The sequence below is a fragment of the Anguilla rostrata genome, chromosome 1, assembly GCF_018555375.3.
Source record: "Anguilla rostrata isolate EN2019 chromosome 1, ASM1855537v3, whole genome shotgun sequence".
In the NCBI taxonomy this organism is placed as follows: domain Eukaryota; kingdom Metazoa; phylum Chordata; class Actinopteri; order Anguilliformes; family Anguillidae; genus Anguilla; species Anguilla rostrata.
This window is the reverse complement of record NC_057933.1, coordinates 4,837,711-4,849,285: the sequence shown is the minus strand read 5'-3', so window position 1 is coordinate 4,849,285 and position 11,575 is coordinate 4,837,711.

The window sequence follows — 11,575 nt, the reverse complement described above, 5'->3', positions numbered from 1 at the left end:
GCTACTTTCTATGTAACGTTAATCTACTTTATTTTTCGATTGGGATACATTTTACTGTACGCCAGTTAAGTTATTAGTGATGCATATTACGTCAGAGATTTTCATTGTTGCGTGATGCCGCCTGGCGGTCATCTCTTAACTGCACTAATATTTAAATTAGCCAAGAGAGTGGTTGCTCGTGACAGAAATGAGGATTTAAAAGTCGATTGCGTTGGGGTGAATAGCTTCAACTCATTGTTCAGCTATTAAAATCGCATTACACCTGCGTATTGTTCAATCCGCGTGCGTTTTGGCACATAGTTAACAGTAGGATTCTGAAAGGGCTGGTGGGGGTGTGGTTGAATATGCGCGTGAGTCTGGAGTAGGTCATTCACATCACTCGATATTTTATTTGTATTAAACTGGATCTTAGTAATAGTATGTTTGTAATGAAAACACTACTGATATTGCATGCATTGGCGTTAGGGGGCGCCAGAGACCACAAACAGACAACAGGGGCATTAGACATTCCCTGCGTATTTCAGGCGCGCGCCCGGTTATACATCTGGAAGGACATAAAGTCGAAATCATATTACTGATCATGGGCTTCAGAAAGTCATTGAGTTGTTTGAAATCGATAAAATAATAGCCGCCATATATACAGAGTTCATGGCGCATGCAAAGTACACTATACTGAACAAGCAGACCGACATCACATTTAGCATAATGTCGCGGCAATTTATAAGCTGCAGCCACTACAGGTACGCGTGCCACGCCGTCGTTGTTTGTCATGTGGTTTCATTTGCATTTAGACTAGGCCTACACTTATCTTAAAGTGCAAACCGTGTGTCAGGCGTTGAGTCGATACTGTGGAGATTCTTTAAAAAGAATTGATGGCGTCCCTAATCGAGGCGAACCACCGACACAAACATGGGCCGGTCGTTCTTTTCCCTGGGTTATCCCGGCACCTGGAGTCGTTAGTTTTAATTAGTCAAGAGGACTGATGGGGCTTCTCGATCCCCTCCCCTTTCCGTAGCACGGCGAGGAATACTGATGCCTTTTCCACTGGCAACACAAATCAGTTCGACAACGTGCTCAAACAGCGAGCTCGGCCTCGTCCGCGCCTCACTGCAAAAAGGCACACGGGAACACTAAAATCGTTATCGGTAAGTTACCTGGCACGTAACAGCGTGCGCGTTGACTTGCGTGCATTCGTCACGGTTGCAGGGCAAGTTCGGACAAAAGATCGAGACGGTGTGCGGGGCAATCGCGAGAGCTGGGGGGTCTGCTGTGGCCTCCGAGAAACAAGGACCCAAATCTTCAATTGGCATAAAACGCGAAATCCGTGACCGTGTTCGTTTATCTTCTTCGTTTTTATTTACACAAGTGTTTGGAGTGTGCTGCCTCGCTCCGCTCCAGACGCCTTCCCTGTTCTGGCGTAACCTCTCGTTTGCATTCCCGCTCGCCCTTTCCCATTCCCGTTTACTCTTTCATTTGCCTTTATAACAATATACACATTCTGTGTCCCCGATGCCCATAAAGTATCGACACCTGTTTTCATGTTTCGTCGCAGCTGTTGTGTAGTCTAAGGGCTGTAACTTATTGGCAGCTCGTCTGAAGTGGCTTTTTAAAACGTTTGAGTGACAATCCATTGACATGCAGCGCGTGCCATCCTCTTATCGGACCCAGGCAACCGGAACTTCATACCCAGGCCTCAGCAAACTTCAGCATTACATTACTGCTGCACACCCCCACTACCCCTCCTCCCTCCCTCTCTCTCTCTCTCTCTCTCTCTCTCTCTCTCTCTCTCTCTCTCTCTCTGCGCCTCTGTGCCACCAGTATCTTTTAACAGGAAATGAATGGGTGAATCGGGCGATTCCTGCTCACCAGTGTGTAATGTAATGTGCCATATATATATATATATATATATATATATATATATATATATAGTTTGCAAGGTCATGCATGGCGAGGGTGATATTATATCCGGCCACGAGCTCATCTCCCGGGATCTGGCTGCTACTTCCTGCTGACTCTATCGTCTCCGAAGGCAAATGCGCGCGCGGCGCTCAAGCCGCAGGCTCCCTGACAAATAACGTCCGCGAGATTACAAATGGAGGGGAGGGGGCGGGGGGAGGCGGAAGATCCCGCATTCCTGCATCCAGTTCTCATTCCCCCGGTCCGCCCCCCTTCAAATTCTCATCCCCGGGACCGGTTCCAATTCCGATTTCCGACCCCATCTCCGGGTCGGCGGTAGGATTGAGGTTACAAAGCCGAAAGCGCACTTTGATGTATTGCATTACATGTATGTTAAAAAAAAACGCGCAGAAATGTCTAGCTTCGCTCGGTGGAAGGAACTGCGTTCAAGGAAACACCGTGGACCGAACCATCCCAAAGAACCCATTCTGGAAAGCATTTGCATTTGGAGTTAAGCCTCATCGTGTGTCATAGCTCTGCAGCGTATTTGCATGCGGCTGGCAATATGATACGAACCCAAGGTGCTGTGTCAGCGTGCATGCAATTTGATTTATTTTTTATTTTTTGAGTTTTGAATGCATTTTCTGTACTTATCAGTTTGCAACTTCTGAGAAGACTCTGAGAGGAACTTTGCACAACTTAAATATATGAAGAGCCGGGCTGGTTCTTAACCAGCCCCTGACCCCGTGGTGATGAGTCAGAAAATAGGTCCGGGGGGATTTTACTCCTGGGGTGTGAAAATCAGAGTAAAGACAGGAAAAGGGTGACATGAAAAGATGAAGACTTTTAAGGTTTTGGGGATGGGGGGTGGGGGGGGGGTGCGGATCAGACTTTGAGTGTTTGGTGGGGGAGGGGGAGGGGGAGGGGGGTCCTGGGTTGCTAATGCTTTTACTGTGGCTCATACCCTGGCCCTGCCAGTGGCAACTGTGGTCAGGTTCCCAGAAAGACCGACCTAAAATTGGTATATATTGGCAAGGAGGGTTTCACTTGGTAGGGATATTCGCCATTTTGCAGAACAGCGCCTCCTCTGGTCAAGGGGGGGCGACTGCACCGTGTCTGCACTGTGTCCTCCTCAGTGTCTTGGCTGCACAGCTTGACGAATGGATTGCGGGCGGGGCGGAGGGCGGCTGCATGTGTCCTTCCAAATCAATCCAGGACGTTTCAGCAACAGGGCCTGTGAACGAGTGAGTATGTTAAACTGTGGAATTAAACTATTTAAAGAGTAGGTTTTTTGATTTTCAAAACGTTTTCAAAAAGTCAGCGTTCTGGCACTCCATTGCTTTCTATCACCAGTAGTGTTCAGTTAAGAAATCTTTTTTTTTTCTTTTTTTTTTTTTTAAAAGCTTACACCTTAAAGAGTTAAAAAGCAAAGGATAAACAGAGGATATAAAACTTTAATGAGCTGGTATTAGCCTGGAGGTGAGGCAGCCACTGTCCATGGTCCTGAAAGTATGTATTTTTTTTTTTTTACTTGTTTATTTATTGTAAGACAGATGCTGCATCTGAAAAAAGAAAAAAGAAAATGTTCTATCTTTCCCTCATTCAGGCGAAGGCATTCAGGCAAACAAAAACCTTGTGAACTTCAGACCAGTGAAATGATGTGAGAGAGAGGGACAGAAAGGAAGGGAGGAATGGAGGGGGGAGGGAGGGAGGGCAATACCCTCGTTCTGCTGCTCCAGCCCGACTCTTCCTCATATCACATCTCTCTCTCTCTCTCTCTCTCGCTCTCTCCCTTTTTCATTTTTGCGTGCAGACGGCAATATGATGCAGACTGGAGATGCTGTGTCAGCATTCATGCATATTTATTTGATGTTTGTGTGTATTTTTGATCCTTATTTTCTGACGTGTTTTGCGTGTGTTTTCCCTTTTTTTTTTAGCTCCACTGTGACGCGTCTCGAGCTGCTTGTTTCTTTGTGAGGACGGTTCTCTCCAAACAGCAAGTCTTTATTATCGGTGTTGTGCACTATCAAAAATTAATGCACATTTAAAAAAAAAATAGATGTGGAAGCATAAGCAGCATGGGCACTGGTTTCCCGTCCACAGCCAGATCCCACCCCCCCCCCCCACCCCCCAAATCCCACCCCCCCCCCCCAGTCACCCCCCTCTGCCACCACCACCACCGCCCCCACTCCCAATTTCAGTCAGTGCTCCAGACGACTGAGGGAACAGTAAACAGCATGACGTCATCAGACTCGAGCTGTCCTAATTAAGAGCGGGGTTTTTTTTTTTTCTCCTTCTTCTTTCTCTTTTCTTTTATCGTGCCGTTGTTATTTCTGTCTCTTATTTTGCGTGTTGACTTATGTAATTCTCAAATGATTTCACCAAGGCCTACGAAGGTCGTCTGAGGGAGTCTTCAAAGCAATCTCGCCGCCTCGAAAGAAATAATCACCCTGTAACAGGCTTTCTGCCGTTTTAGCAAAAACATTAAAAAAAGAAAGAAAAAAAAAACTGTTCTCCCAAGTTGTTTTGAGCGTGTTCAGCGCATCCTTGACCGTGAGACACATTTTCCCTCTTCGTTCTGACAATGCGAAACAAATTACAAACCCCTGTCGCAATTACGATATGAAGAACGCAGTAATGACCTCCGCTTGCTCTTTTCCTGTGTGTCTTTGCCCCCGGGGTCTGTGGGGGACGAGACAGATTACGCAGTCTCAGAAGCCTGTCAGAATGGCGGAGGGTGGGTGGGGGGGGGGGTTGCGGGGGGGGGGGGGCTTTTGACGAGACAAGGGGGTTCAGGAGTGGGGTAGGGAGGAGAGGGGTGGGGGGAGGGGGGGTGCCCTCTTGTCGAGCGAATTTCTCGTCGCCATGGCGAGGAAGTAGTGGTGGGGGGATATTGACACACATGTGTATAATTAATAACCCCCCCCACCACAGCTACCTGGTATGCTGACTCAGCTTGTTTATGGTAATGAGAAGAACCCCCCCAATCCCGTCCTGATCCCGTCCCGACCCCCTAGGGTGCCATCTGCCCATGAGTAGCTCACAAATCAGCCCCTCTCAGTCCCACAGAGTCACCGCACCTGCCCCCTGCAGACTACATTACCCATAATACTCCAGGGCATCCCAGCCCTTCACTGCCCCCCATACCCACCCCCCTGCAGACTACATTACCCATAACCCTCCAGGGCACCCCAACACTTCACTGTACCTTCCCCACCTGCCCACCCATGCCCTGCAGACTACATTCCCCATAACCCTCCAGGGCATCCCCTCCAGGGCATGGCCCCACACCCCTGCCTTTTTATTTCTCTCCCCCTGCTTCAGACCCAAACCCCCCCCAAACCCCACCCCCTTCTTGTGGGCGGGGCAGAGCAGGAGCGGGGATTTGACTGCTCTTGTGCCAGTAGAGACGCGGTGCCAAGTGCCAAATGCCATCCGCATCCCAGGGAAGCGTGACCCAGTTTGCACAATGCCCTCCGTATGTCATTGGGCCGTTACTGCGCCAAGCATTAGCTTTGCTTGGCGAGCGCCAGGGATTGCCACCTGCCATAAACATTTTCGACGGTAAATTTTGAGTAAGTCCTAATCCTGTGGTTGTCTGCAGGCCATTTGCTGTAATTTATATTTAATGGTCGGTTTTGTGCATGTGCTGAGGTTCGTATAGTCTGAATTTAAATGCCCCCAAAAGAATGCTTAAACTTTCAATCACCCTCAAAAGAGTGTTCCAGAATTTGCCTCCAGCAATGCTCATTCTAATGTACCGATCATGGTCAACCTACTTATGAGCAGGCTGCTGACTGGCTGGTTGCTTGGTGTTCTTATTACCCTGTAGCTAAGGGGCTCCACCTTCTTATATATGCTGGATACTTTTATCCAACACGTCTCAATGATCACAATGTTACCACACACGTGCAAAACAGACACATTTTATTTTATCTCACCCTTAGTCAAGAAATATTAAAGTCCATGTTCATGTAATTTTATGAAATATGAAAAATATAAACAACATTTTTTTAAAAAAGGGTAATAATTATTTTCCAGCTTGCTGATGGTGGGACTCCAGTTTGTGAACCCACTGGGTTTTTTTTTTTGTGCTCCCGTTAAACTCAAGGTCAACGATGTCGGCCACAATTTCTGCTGGGTGTCTCACCCCGTAAAGGTCCTGTTCGAGGGTGTGGACGGCCCCCGCAGTCTGGTACGTAATCCTGACCTCACCGCTGCCAAGTGTGATTAGCAGCTCCACTTGTGATGCTGTGTGTTGCCCAGAGCAACGCCCAGGGGAGGAGGGACTCGGTTGCCAGGGTGACCAGATCTCTTTGCGCACCAGCGACTCTCCGGTCGGTCGGTCGGGCGCCCCGCGGTCCGACTCCGCGTGCATCCTGGGAAGGGGCGGTCCTCCGGCGCGGCGCCTGCGGGGAGCTCCGCCTGGACTGGGACGCGTTTGGGAAGCGGCTCACGCCTTCGTCCTGCTCTCGCCTAATTGGTGGAGAAGGTCGGAGGGATGAGACCGGACTCGGAATGCAGCCAGGGCACTCCGAAATAAAGAGAAAAAGGGAAAGATCAGAGTTTCTTATTTATTTATTTATTTTTTTTAAGAGAGTACCTACTACTACTGCTAAGACAGCCCTGACATTTAGCAAGTCGCTTCAGTGATCCTGATTAATGTCACTGAACATTAAACAACTTATACTTTACCAGTTTATTCACTGGCTTCTCCCACAGGGACCTGACCCAGCAAATGCGCGGAGCTGTTAAATCTACAATGTAATTTGGTTTAACAGACTGAGTCGCTTCATACGCTAAGCTAATTATTAACATGCGCAGGAAAAAAATGCCAGATGTAAAGTCAACTCTTACAGAGTACTTCTTATCTCTAATAGGGTACATATTGCCTCTATTGGAAGCATATAATCTCCGTTAGAGCTGATTTAACACTGAGAATTTTTGCTGTGTATAATGAAGTCATATACTGTATTTAGATCTATTGTATTTAATCTTTTTTTTTTTTTTTTTTTGTTATTCCCAGTTCTCTTTTAGGACCCTTAATTTGTTCCGTGCTTTGAGAACCGTCTGACCGCTTGTGTGCATAACAGCTGGAGCAGGGGAAGAAGTGCAGCGTAAATTCAGTGATGCTATCCTGCGTGCGAGGGCTTGTAGGGAGAGAGAGAGGGATGTTTTATTTAAAAGGAGGACTCTTTCTTTATTCAGTAGCTCCTTACAAGCTCCACTTCAAAACAAATACTGGTCAAAACACCGCATTTTACAATCCGCACTTATTCCTGTCTCCCGGATAAAGCCGAAGAGAGCCAAACATCTCGGCAGTGCTTTTCCCTGACGCTGCACTGATTTGCAAACTGATTACCATTTAAAAAAAAAAAAAAGAAGAAAAACATGGAAATCGTGAAAGATGTATGAACCCAAATGGAAGGAGAGGGACAGAAGAAGATGGAGGGGGGATAGAGAAAAGGAAAGAGAGATATAGAGGAGGGAGAGATAAATGAGAAGAAGGAGAGGAAGATATAGAGAAGAAGGAGCTAGAGATTGAGAGAATATGGAGATAAATATGGAAAGAAGAATGGTGGGAGTTGGAGAGAGAGAAAAGAAAGAGGGTGATTGAGAAAAGGAGAGGGAGATGAGAGAAGAAGGAGTGGGAGATGGACGGAAGAAGCAGAGAGAGGAGAAAGAGAGGGCGATAGATAGAAGGAGATAGAGATGAGGAGAAGAAGGAGAGGGAGATGGAGATAGAGAGAAGAAGGGGATAGATGGAAATGAAAACAAGTGCATAAAGCCTGATGGAGAAGACATGAGCAGGAGGGGGAGAGGAATGGGAAGTATAGAAATGGAGGGATAGAGGATGCAAAAAAGAGAGCGATAAAGTAGGACAGAGGGAGAGGAAAAGAATGAGAAAAGAGAAAGGGGGGGGAAGGAGAGAGACAGAGACACTGAGAGCGGGCGGTTTTCTGGGTAATGGAGGCGGATTTCTGGGTAATGGAGGCGGATTTCTGGGTAATGGAGGCGGTTTTCTGGGTAATGGAGGCGTATTTCTGGGTAACGGAGGCGGTTTTCTGGGTAATGGAGGCGTATTTCTGGGTAACGGAGGCGGCCCACTGACCCCAGTGGAACGCCAGCCCGTGGTCCAGGGGTGATGGGGCTACTCCGGTCGGCAGCCCCAGCTCCCGCTCCTCGTCGTCCCGGTGACGGATGGCCTCCTTGGGCTTGTTTGGAGAGGCCGACGGGCCGGGGGAAGACGGATGAGGCCCTCTCCTCTGCCGCCCGTCCGCGATCCGTCTTCACATAAGGTCAGGAGGTAGAGCGCTCCCGGAGGAGTTACAGAGAGGAGCGAGGAGAGGAGCAAAGGAGAGGGGCAAGAGAGGAGGAGAGGAGAGGAGTGAGAGAGGAGGAGCAGAGAGGAGGAGCGAGAGAGGAGAGAGAGGGAAGAGAGGAGAGAGGAGGGAGAGGAGGAGAGAGAGGGGGAGAGGAGTGAGAGGGCAAGGAGGTGGGAAGAGGAGGAGCAGAGAGGAGCGGGAGAGGAGGTGCGGAGAGGAGCGAGAGAGGAGGTGCGGAGAGGAGTTGGAGAGGAGCGGGAGAGGAGGTGTGGAGAGGAGAAGGGCGTGGGGACTGGAGCAGGATCAGAGGTTTGTGGGGGTTCGGGGGGGGAGGGGGGGTGCATCGGATGGATAAAGGGTTCCAAATGACGTCCTTCCATGTTGCTCACGCTAAGGTGAATCTCCCTCTCAGCCAATGGGCTTCATGCAGGCATCTCTGCCCCACCTTGTTTCTCTTTTTTTATTTTTGCTGCCCCCCTTCTCTCTTTCTCTCCCTATCCCCATTTCTCTCTCTCTCTCTTTCTCTCTCTGTCTTTGAAAGCATCCTCTGTTAAGTCTCGGTTCTGTGACATTGTAGTTCACACATCTCTCCCTCTCCCACTCACTCGTTCATTCCCTGCTTCTTTCAATCTCCCTCTCCCTCCCTCCCTGCCTCCCTCGCTTCCTCGCTCTCTCTCATTCCCTCTCCCAGGCTTTTCCGCTCTCTCTCCCCCTCTCCATCATTGATCCGGGCGATGCTGGTGTGGGCTCGTTTGGGTCTGGAATGCGTATCTCTGTTGGGAGGGAAGGAGATCAAACACTGTAATTACAGGCAGACTTGTAGGTGGTGCTGCTGACGGAGATCCATCCTGCATGCAAGGAGAAGGGAAAAAACACACACATGCACACACACACACACACATGCACTCACACACACACACATGCACTCGCACATGCGCATATACACACACACGTACACACACACTCACACACACATGCACACGCACACACCTACACATACACACACACATGCACTCGCACATGCGCATACACACACACACACACACACACACTCTCACACATGCACACACACACGCACACATGCACTCGCACATGCACACACACACACGCACACATACACACACATGCACACACACACATACACACACATGCACATACACACACACACACACACTGAGGTATGCTCAGGCATACCTGACAAAGGGAGGCAGTGTAATGAATGATGAAAACTAGTAGCAGTTTTAAAAATGCATGCTTTCTAAGCCTGTGTATATATCTAAGCGGTTTGTCCAACGCTGTGTAAATGTAACCCGTGAATTCATAATGCACCTGTTTTTAAATGCACGCGCACTGTAAGCTGTGTTTACCGCTATGATACAGATGGGCAAACAATGGAGGTGGACGTTCGCCGGCCTCAACATGCAATTACCTGTGCGGCGGCACGCCGGGCTGCAAAGTGAATTAGTCAACATTAGCCTGGGAGAAGAGGGGCGCGCACTTAACCGTATTATGATTTTAAGTGCTGCGCATTTGAAAGGGAGAAGTGTGTCACCGAAAGGAAGGAGAACGGTGAATTTTAAAGCAGGGATCATCTGCGCCGCCCCGAAACCAGACAAAATGTGCAATTAGCGGTAATGTGATTACTTTAAGGTCCCTCCGTCCGTGCGATTAGTCAGCGGCGGTGTCATCGGCATTCCGTATGACTCACCTGCTTGCTTTTGGGAAATACAGTCACTGTCCAGCATGTAATTAAACATTTTTTTAAAGAATCCATCATTTGAATCTGTCTTTATGAATTCATATACCCAGTGAAAAGTGACGACTGGGACGAAAATGTGTCGTGTGTTTATCAATAGCAAAATTTGCGTGTGTGTGTGTGTGTGTGTATGTGCGTCTGTGCATGTGTGCGGCGTGTGTGTGTGTGTATGTGTGTGTGTGTGTGTGTGTGTGTGTGTATGTGTGTGTGTGTGTATATGTGTGTTTGTGCGCGTGTGTGTGTGTGTGTGTATGTGTGTTTGTGCATGTGTGTGTGCATATGTGTGTGTGTGTGTGTGTGTATGTGTGTTTGTGCACGTGTGTGCATGTGTGCGTGTGTGTGTATGTGTGTATGTGTGTGTGTGCGTGTGTATATGTGTGTCTGTGTATGTGTGTGTGTGTGCGTGTGTGTGTCGATGTATGTGAGGACGCTGCAGAAACAGACGGTTCCCCTTGGCCAGGCCAGGTAATCCTGGTCAGCACCAAGGAGAGCGCCGACCGCAGCTTGAGCTTCACACACCACTGTAGCTCAATCATCGGGGAAGGGCCGGGGGGGGGAGGGCGGGGGGGGAGGCAGGGCCGGGGAGGGGCGAGGAGGGGGGAGGCAGGGCGGGGGCAGGGCGAGGGGAGGGGCGAGGGGGAGGCAGGGCCGGGAGGGGCGAGGAGGGGGGAGGCAGGGCCGGGAGGGGCGAGAGGGGGGGGGGAGGCAGGGCCGGGAGGGGCGAGGAGGGGGGGAGGCAGGGCCGGGAGGGGAAGGAGGGGGGAGGCAGGGCCGGGAGGGGGAAGAGGGGGGGGGAGGCAGGGCGGGAGGGCGAGGAGGGGGTCGCGACAGTCCCCATGAGAACTCTGAGAAGCCGATGGAACACAGGGGACCAGGGCTGGGATTGTCTGTACATTACCTCATCATGAACACTCATGAAGAGCCACACACACTGCACTACAGGGCTGAAACCAGCATCTGGCATTAGCCCCGCACAGCACTGATCATCCTCTGGGAGCTGACCAAGCGGTGCAGAAACCAGCCGAAAACAAAACCAACCATCTGCGATAGAGCAGTCACCATCAGGGACACTCACGCTCCTGGGACTGGCCAGAATGCAGACCACCTGATGCAGAACATCCTGGGCTGAAGAGTGCGTCATGCAGAGGCTGGTCACGCTTCCCGCCCGATTGGCCGCTCGAGAACCTGATGCAGAACGTCTGAGCCGAACGTGCCCGGTCTGGCCTGTCGCTGCCCGTCGCTACGGTGAGCACCGTTTCCCAGATGGTGAGGTGAGTGGGTCTCGAGATCCCCCCCCCCCCCCCAGGCCCTGACCATCTGGGTTCCGAGGCGCTACTGCACCTCCTCAGCTTCTCTCTGGAGTTTAACCACCACCTGAACCCCTCGATCCCCCCCCTCGCCACCCCCCCCGTCCCCCCCACCCCATTTACAGCACACTGTGTGAATAGCCAGCAGTTCACAGCAGAGGCAGTGAGTGTCTTTCAATATGGAGGGGGTGGTGGCAGAGATGTGTTAGAGAGTGTGAGAGTATGAGAGAGAGAGACAGAGAGAGAGAGGGGTGCAGAGAGAGAAGAGAGAGAGAGAGAGGAGAGAGAGA